The 8,078-nt window shown below is 40.4% G+C and overlaps 1 protein-coding gene across 3 annotated transcripts in view; it reads left to right on the top strand.

Moving 5' to 3' along the window:
* The window catches only part of NIP7 (nucleolar pre-rRNA processing protein NIP7), an 82,581-nt gene that overhangs the window by 34,369 nt on the left and 40,134 nt on the right, over positions 1-8,078 (top strand). The gene's annotated exons all lie outside the window — the stretch shown is intronic.

Here is an 8,078-nt window from a genome sequence, read left to right as displayed (position 1 = left end):
CTTGAAGTCCATGCTGCTCAGATGGGTAAATCAACGGCGGTAGGAGGTGTCAACTTTGCTCCGAAATTGTGGAACGATATACTAGAGACGCTGGGCTGTGTATAAAATATTGAAAAATAAAATAAATTATTAAACATTTTTAAAATCGTGAAATGTAAAATGCAGAGAGGAAACTTTATTAAACAAGTTTACATTTTAACAAGTAAAGCAAAAGGCCAGTGTTAACCCAGCCGAGGTCAAGAAATAGAATATGGCCGGCACCGCGGGAACCTCTAAGACATATAAGACGTATAATTAGAAAAAAATTGTTTTTCTTTTTCTTAAAATTTTTCCCTTTTTAAATTTTTGTTTTTTCTTTTTTAAATTCTTTTTTCTAAGACATAGTTTTTAAATTACAAAAATAGCACATTTAGAACACTTAGAAAAAATAATCAAAACGTTAACATTTAAATCAGCCATAATCCCACACGAAAAGGTAAGTTGGCATTTAGGTTTCTAGCATTCCAATGTCTTGTATACCTGTTTGTGTGTGTGTGTGTGTGTGTGTGTGTATGTGTGTGTGTGCGTGCGCGCACGCAAAACTGAGATTATACTATGTATGTTTTATATAGCCTTCATTTTGCGTTTTTCCATGTCATTAATTTTTTTTCTACAGTATCTTTAGCAGCTACATAGCATTCCAATATAGGGATGAACCAACGTCTTCTTTATCTAAACCACTACTGTAAGACGTTTAGGTTATTTCAAAGTTTTGCAATTCTAGACAGTCTCAATATTAGAAACATCCTTTTAACTGTATCATTGCAGAAATTCATAATTGTTTCCTTAGGATAATTTCCTTAAAGTAGAATTACTGAGTCGAATACACAGTAGAACACGGATCAGAACCTTCACTCATCACTCTTCCCTTTTATTTTGAACATTGTGCAGACTCCTTAAAATGACTTATAAAGCTTGAAGAATTCGCCTATTTGCCAACCTCATTTTGGGCTCACGTTTTGTGTGTGTGTGTATACAACTTCTATCATTTCCTTTTCACCTACTACTCAATTTGCCCAGAGGCTTCATCTTGTCCATTCCAGCCTAACTAAATCCTTCCTGTTCTTCAAGCCTCACTTAGAAGACATTTCACCCTTTCTTGACTTTCTGGATTAGGTTAAATCCCCTTGCTGCTCCCTCCTTAGCACCTCCTACTTCACCCTTCCTGAAATACGTTCTTCACAGTTAGCTCCTTTGGGGGCTGGTACTCTGTCTTCCTTTTTACCCTGCATCCCAGAACCTAGCCCAGGGCCTGTCACATTTCTTGAGGTTGGATGGAATTGAGTAGGCACGTAAGGATTTTGATACATGTTGAAAAACTGTACCACCAGCAAATTACATTTACTGAAATTTAATTTCATGTCCACCAACAAACTACATTTACTCAAATAGGAACATTCTTACAGCTGCCTCCCATTTCTTACATGTTTGTGTCATGATTTTCTAGATACAGAACAGCTGACTACATAATCTTATGACTGCACAGGATAATTTCCCTGAGTTCTTTTGTCCCTTTCTATCCTTGTAGATAGGCCTGGAGAGGTCCCTTTCTCCTTTTCAAGTCTGTTCTTGTCCAACCCCAGTTCCAAATCCACTTCCATCCTCCACCTTACTGGACATGTTCCTGAGCCTTTACTTACTTCTTTGCAGTTCTGTGATGGATTTGCCACACTGACCTTGGAGAGCCTGTTCCCCACTTCTTCATTGTGTGTATCACTATCTTCCACATCTACCATATCTTCCACAGGCAGAAGAGTGGGTGAGTAAGGGGCATTTCCAAAGGACTGGATAGGCCTGCAGTGGTGTAGGAAGGAAGTGGGGATATAGGATGTAAGCCAACTATCGGTATCTCTGATGCTCTTGGAATTCACCACCCAGTATCTGGACTAAATAGAGAAATCCCATTTCTGGTGGGTGGGTGTGCCCCCTCCATGGGAGGCCTAGTAACTGGTCTAGCTTCAAAAGCTGTTCTGCCAACCCCACTGGACTAGAATCAGCAAAGATCAAGTTTGGGGCCACTAAAGGACAACTCAGGAGGGCAAATGACAGCATCAGTGAGGATGTGAAATGACATGATGGATCCTTGAATGAATTAGACACAGACCTTAATCTGTACAGTATCCTGATCTGACAAAATCTTTGTATGGTGAACATTCCAGAATAGGGGAAGAGGCCTCTCAGTCTGACAGATCTTTGGTGAGTGTGGCTACTTTGTGATCCCAGTCTGCCTGCCTTAACCAGGAGCCAAATTACCTGCCTCAGATCCTGACTGTTCCATTTGCTAGACGTGTAACTTTGAGCAAGTTACTTACTTATGCATCTCTGTGCCCCTGTTTCCTCATGTGTCAAGTACAAATAATAGAGGTACCTCATGGTGATTGTATGAAACTTAAATGAATTACTATTTCCAGTGCCCTTAGTGAAGGGCTTGGCTTGTTGTGAGGACTCAGTAAGTGTGAGCTATTTTTATTAACTCAGCCATTGCCTGCCTGAAAAGTCTTTCCTCCTCTTCTCTATCAAAAATCTTCTCATTTTTCTTTTTTTTTAAGTTAAGGTATAACTCACATAAATTGCATAAATATTAAGTGAAAAGCTTGATGAGTTTTCTCCCCATTTTTCAAAGTCCCACCATTATATGGTTGTCCCAACATCACTCTCTTTCTTATCACAAATACCTAACTCTCATCTAAGGAATCTGATTTGAGGAATTTCAGGGCTTCATCCCCTCTCCATGGGCACCAGCAGGAGGCAGTGTGGTATAGGGGAAAAGCCACAGTCAGCATGTTAAGGACCAAATAGGCTTATCCTGGCCCAACAACTTAACAGGAGTACCTCAGAGATGTTGCAGGTTTGGTTCCAGACCACCGCAATGAAGTGAGTCACACGAATTTTTTGGTTTCCCAGCGCATATAAAAGTTACGTTTACACTATACTGTGATCTATTAAGTGTGCGTAGCGTTATGCCAAAAAAAACCCCACCTTAGTTTAATAATACTTTTTTTAATGCATTCTTTTATTAAATTAATTTGTTAATTTATGGCTGCGTTGGGTGTTCGTTGCTGCGCGTGTGCTTTCTCTAGTTGCGGAGAGCGGGGGCTACTCTTCGTTGCGATGCGCCGGCTTCTCATTGCGGTGGCTTCTCTTGTTGCGGAGCACAGACTCTAGGCACGCAGGCTTCAGTACTTGTGACATGTGGGCTTAGTAGTTGTGGCTCAAGGGCTCTAGAGCACAGGCTCAGTAGCTGTGGCACACGGGCTTAGTTGCTCTGTGGCATGTGGGATCTTCCTGGACCAGGGCTCGAACCTGTGTACCCTGCATTGGCAGGCGGATTCTTAACCACTGCACCACCAGGGAGGTCCCCTTTAATTATACTTCATTGCTAAAAAATGCTGTCATTCTGAGCCTTCAGTGAATCATAATCTCTTTGCAATAGTAGCATCAAAGATCACCATAACAAATATAATGCTAATAAAAAATTTTGAAATATTGCAAGAATTACCAAAATGTGACACAGAGAAACAAAGTGAGCAAATGCTCTTGGGAAAATGGTGTCTGTAGCCTTGCTCCACACAGGGTTGCCACAAACCTTCAATTTGCCAAAAACACAATATCTGTGACCCACAATAAAACGATGTATACCTGTACTGGCTTGGGTAAGAATTTAACCTCTGGAAGCCTTGTTTTCCCAATCAAGGACGAGAGGCTACCAAATGGACCCTTCAGAGGGTTGTGGTGAAGATGAAATAAGGCCTATAAACAATGCCTGATATATTCCAGTTAAATCAGTAAGGTTCTAACAAATAACTAATACCCAGTGTCAGGGAGGGTGCTGTGAAACAGGCACTTTCAGCCAGTGCTGGTGAGAAGGTAAATCAGTACAACTTTTCTGGAGACCAACTCAGAAAAAAGAAAAAAAAAGCAAGAGCCATAAAAATTCCATTTTTTAGAAACTTATCCTATGGAAAAATCATAAATGAGCACCAAGATTTAAGTACAAGGATTTTTCATCACAGGATTACTTATTATGTACAAAAAATTAGAACTGAAACAATCTGATAATAAAATTAACTAAGTCATTCATAGTAAGGAATTTTATTCGGTACTAAAAATTATGCCCCTCATAAAATAAATAAATAATTATGGACCCAAAGATTATTTCATGCTCAAGATATAATAAGAAGAGAAAAAGATAGAAACATATAATGTGACAACAAATTTATGGAAATAATAATCATATAAAAATTTTTTTGCACATTCACTATTTATCACTTACTATGCTAGGGTGCCTTACATCTGTCATTTCATTTAATTTTCACCAAAATCCTATAAAAGAGGTCTCATTTTACCAGTGTTAAAGATGAATAAACTGAGACTCCAGGAGGTTAAGTGACTTGTCTAAGATACCATAATGAGTATGTTTGAGTCAGATTTTAGATCCAGATATGTTTGCTATTAACCAAGATAGAATGACAAGAGATTTCAAGTTTTTCTTCCTTAGACTTTTCTATGTTTTCCTAATTTTCTCCAATGAGTAGGGGAAAAGATCTCCAATAATGTTATCTTTTATGAAGCCTTAGTATGGTGCCTGACTCATAGAAGAAGCTCAAGAGAGCTCCAGAGTCTAACTTCCTGTCTAGGACAGCATTTTCTGTCAGACGTTACATGAGATTGTCTTGCATGGTGCACCAACATTAAAAATATTAATAATGATGAATTTTTGAAAACATGCACTTGAAATATGTATATATCAATCAAGCCTGTTACTGTTGGATATTATTGCTCAGGACAAAGCTTGAGTAGGTATTTAGGTTAAAAAAAATGAGTAATATAAAGAAAATGTGATGTGAGTACAGGTGGCCTGTGGAGGTACCAAATATTGTGAAGGTGACATGTGAGTGCTAAAGGTCTGCAAAATACTGTTCTGGCTTCTGTGGGCTGGAGAACAGCAAGAGGGAATGAAGCCCAACGTGGACTGGAGTTCTTCAGGCCTTTTGATTCAGCACAAGGGACGTTTGTGTCAAGGACACACCTAGCTAGTCCCTCCCAACCCCCCCAGGCCAAAGTTCTCTGTGGTCAGCAGTGAGAGTGACAGAAATTCAATAGAGGGGGGCATTGAGGTGGAATTAGAGGCAGTCTAGTTGGGAGGCTAAACGAGGGAATTGTCTTGAAGCCAAGGGCACCAAGCATTGGATGTTAGCTTGGGAAAACACTCTCTGTAACTAAGAATGGAGGAAGGTACTGTTGGAAACAATGGGAAGCTTAAACTGCAAAGCCGAGCTACTCATTGGCTTCACCTCTTCAAATCTGGGTCCCTTATCCGTGCAGGTCAGAGACTCGAAAATGGTCTTGTTCTCCATGGGCATTTGCTCTATGTTTATTGAGGTCCTATTTTGTGAGTAGAAGCTCTGTAGGTTCTAGGGATACAACTCTGTAGATAAAACAGTAATCTTGCCTTCAAGGAGTTCAAGGTCTGGATGGGGGCAACCAACATGTAAAAATAATGACACTATATTTTAATTCTGAGCAATGGTTATGTATTATTTCTATAGTCCCACCACCACCCCATGCCCTGCAAATAAATTCTTCTGAAATGGTTTTTCAAGCCAAAGTGATAAGGAATAAATTATGATTGTATGGGGCAGGTTGAAAGAATCTAGGCTGGGAGTCAGACATACCTGGGTTAGAATTCCATCTCCATCGCACTCTAAACTGGAGGTTTTCAAACTGGAATTACATGTATCCTTGGGCATGAAGCCTTTTCAAGAGGGATCAGCCTTCATGTGTTCTCATTCTTAAAACTAATCTATCTGAGAACACACCAAGGTCAGAGATCCTGAGTGTTTCCCTGTCCCAATCATCTTTCTCTCACTTTGCAAAAGATAAGGCATTACCATGTAAATTTTACTGTGATGTATGATACTAGCTTAGAATCCGAGTTTAGTTGTAAATAAAGGCACAATTCAAAAGACTAACTAAGGTCCCATTAACTACTCTCTTATTCATTAAGAGATGAATTTTCAGTGGGAATAATTTTATGCTGCTTTGATCAATATTATTAATGTATAACTAATAATCATAATGCTAACTTAAGCCCAAAGAAAATTGTTGATATTTAGAGCCTTGTGGGTATAATATATTTTTTAAGGTTAAGTTGTACATTGTTGCAGAATAATAAGGTGATGAATAAGGAACTCTCAAACATAAAAATATATTACCTCAGAGTAGTATTTGGTGGGAGACATAGATTTCAAGGAGAAAAAGAATGATTTAAAATGTATGGGAAAAAAAACACCTGGAAAGAAAAGGGGAATTTCCTGGCAGTCCAGCGGTTAGGACTCTGCTACAGTGTAGGGGGCACGATATGGTCCCTGGTCCAGGAACTAGGATCCTGCATGCCTTGCGGCAAGGCCAAAACCCCCCCCAAAAAACAGCAAAACAACAACAACAGAAAACCAAATGACTGTTCGATAAGGGCTTGTCCATATCTTTTCATTTATTTATCTGTTTGTTTATTTTTGGCTGCATTGGGTCTTAGTTGCTGCACGCAGGCTTTCTCTAGTTGCATAAGTGGGGGCTACTCTTTGTTGCAGTGTGTGGGCTTCTCATTGCAGTGGCTTCTATGGAGCACGGGCTCTAGGCGCACAGCCTTCAGTAGTTGTGGCACGCGGGCTCAGTAGTTGTGGCTCATGGGCTCTAGAGCGCAGGCTCAGTAGTTGTGGCGCGCAGACTTAGTTGCTCCACGGCATGTGGGATCTTCCGGGACCAGGGCTTGAACCCCCATCCCCTGCATTGGCAGGCAGATTCTTAACCATTGCACCACCAGGGAAGTCCCTGTCCATATCTTTTTTTTTTTTTTTTTGCGGTACGCGGGCCTCTCACTGTTGTGGCCTCTCCCATTGTGGAGCACAGGCTCCGGACGTGCAGGCTCAGCGGCCATGGCTCAGGGGCCTATCCGCTCCGCGGCATGTGGGATCTTCCTGGACCGGGGCACGAACCTGTGTCCTCTGCGTCGGCAGGCGGACTCTCAACCACTGCGCCACCAGGGAAGCCCCCCTGTCCATATCTTTTTATTTTTAAATGGATGATAGTGGATATCAAGTCACTATGGTATTTATATTTCATTGGATATATTTATGACAGTGCTATAACAATTTTATTTTTAAATGTTAAGACCTGTAATGTGCAGAAATTACATCTTTTGTATCTAGTTAATACATGATGAACCACTCCAGAAAGTTCCGTTATGCCTCTTTCAAGTCAGTCCGCATCCCCAACTGCTCTTTTGGTTTCATACATCTTAGTTTTGTCTGTTCTTGAATTTAATATAAACAGAATCATGTAGAAGGTACTCTGTGTGTCTGACTTCTTTTGCATAACCATGTTTTTGAGATTCATCCCTGTTGTTCCTTTTTATTGCTAAGTAGTGTTTCATTGTATGAAAATACACAATTTATCCATTCTCCATAGATATTTGGGCTGGTTCCACCTTGGGGCACTTACATATACGGCTGCTATGGGCATTCTTTTTTTTTTGCGGTATGCGGGCCTCTCACTGTTGTGGCCTCTCCCGTTGCGGAGCATAGGCTCCGGACAAGCAGGCTCAGCGGCCATGGCTCACGGGCCCAGCTGCTCCTTGGCATGTGGGATCTTCCCAGACCAGGGCACAAACCCGTGTCCCCTGCATCGGCAGGCGGACTCTCAACCACTGCGCCACCAGGGAAGCCCTATGGGCATTCTTGTAACAATTAAAAAAAAAAAAAAGTAAATAAGATGAAAAACTTTTAGATGTCAACTTTAAAATGTGCAAGGAGATACATATTCTTAGGCAGTAGTTTCTTTTCTTTTTCTTTTTTTTCTTGTAAAATATAATATACATTCAAAGAATGCGAAGCTGCTTTCCAAAGCAGTTCCATTTAACACTGCTGCCCAAGCCTAATACTGCAGCCGTCTGTTGAGCATATTGTTATATTTGTTGCAAATCTTTTCTCTCACTCTATGGTTTATCTGTTATACTCTTTTTTTTTTTTTTTTTTTGGCTG

The sequence above is a fragment of the Stenella coeruleoalba genome (genome assembly GCF_951394435.1).
Source record: "Stenella coeruleoalba genome assembly, chromosome: 20".
In the NCBI taxonomy this organism is placed as follows: domain Eukaryota; kingdom Metazoa; phylum Chordata; class Mammalia; order Artiodactyla; family Delphinidae; genus Stenella; species Stenella coeruleoalba.
The sequence above is the reverse complement of the archived record's forward strand: the minus strand, read 5'-3'. Positions and strand labels throughout refer to the sequence as shown.